General features: G+C 32.9%; 1 pseudogene; it reads right to left on the bottom strand.

Moving 5' to 3' along the window:
- Window positions 1-648: 648 nt before the first annotated feature.
- LOC111825394 lies at window positions 649-799 on the bottom strand (annotated as a pseudogene).
- Between the last annotated feature and the right edge of the window lie 353 nt (window positions 800-1,152).

Below are 1,152 nucleotides of genomic sequence, written 5' to 3'. Positions count from 1 at the left end.
TATGTATCCATCATCATACATAATATCATACTGAGTGTTTTTCACTGCCCTAAATCTTCTGTGTTCTGCCTTTTTACCCCTATTCCCTTCCCCATCTTTGGAACCACTGAACTTCTTTCTTTTCCTCTTTGGAAGGTTTCTGAGCACTCCCCTTTTAAATTTTTTTTAATTTTATTTTATTTATTGTTGACAGTATTGCAGATATCTTCCATTTTCCACCTTTTAGTCTCTCCACCCTGCCCTTGCCCAGACAAAAAACCAACAAGGAAACAGCGACCTTAAATGACACACTAGATCAGGTACATTTAATTGATATTTACAGAATATTTCATCCTGAAGCATCAGAATATACATTTTTAAAGGTACAGGGAACATTCTCAAAGACAGAGAACATATTAGGACACAAAATAAGCCTTAACAAATTCAAGAAGATTGAAATAATATCATGCATCTTCTCAGATCACAATGGCATGAAACTAGAAATCAAATACAATAATAAAAAAAATTTCAAACACAGGGAGGCTAAGTACCATCTTATTAAACAGCTAAATGGATTACCAATGAGACCAAGGAAGAAATAAAAAACTTCTTGGAAACAAACAAAAATTAATACACAACAACCTGAATCTATGGGACATAGGAAAGCAGTCCTTAGAGGGAAGTTCATAGCATTATAGGCCTACCTCAAGAAACAAGAAAATTCTTTAATAAACTAACCCTACAACTAATAGAATTAAATTAGCAATAATTGAGTCTCCGATAAACCTCATTAGCTACGATACTGCCACTGCGCAAAGCTAACTAGTAGAATTAGAAAGAGAACAACAAGAAAAGCCCAGAGTAAGTAGAAGGAAAGAAATAATAAAGATCAGAATGGAAATAAATGACATAGAGACTAAAAAGCAACAACAACAATAAAAAGCAATACAAACAATTAGTGAACCAAAAGCTGGTTCTTTGAAAAGAAAAACAAAATTGATGAAACTTTAGCCAGACTTATCAAGAAACAAAGAGAGAGGATCCAAATAAATAAAATCAGAAATGAAAAAGGCGAAGTAACAACTGACATCACAGAAATACAAAGGATTGTAAGAAAATACTATGAACAACTATATGCCAACAAACTAGAAAACCTGGGCAAAATGGAAAAAT

The sequence above is a fragment of the Myotis lucifugus genome, unplaced genomic scaffold, assembly GCF_000147115.1.
Source record: "Myotis lucifugus unplaced genomic scaffold, Myoluc2.0 scaffold_23, whole genome shotgun sequence".
Taxonomy (NCBI): Eukaryota; Metazoa; Chordata; class Mammalia; order Chiroptera; family Vespertilionidae; genus Myotis; species Myotis lucifugus.
This window is presented reverse-complemented; position numbering and strand designations above follow the sequence as displayed.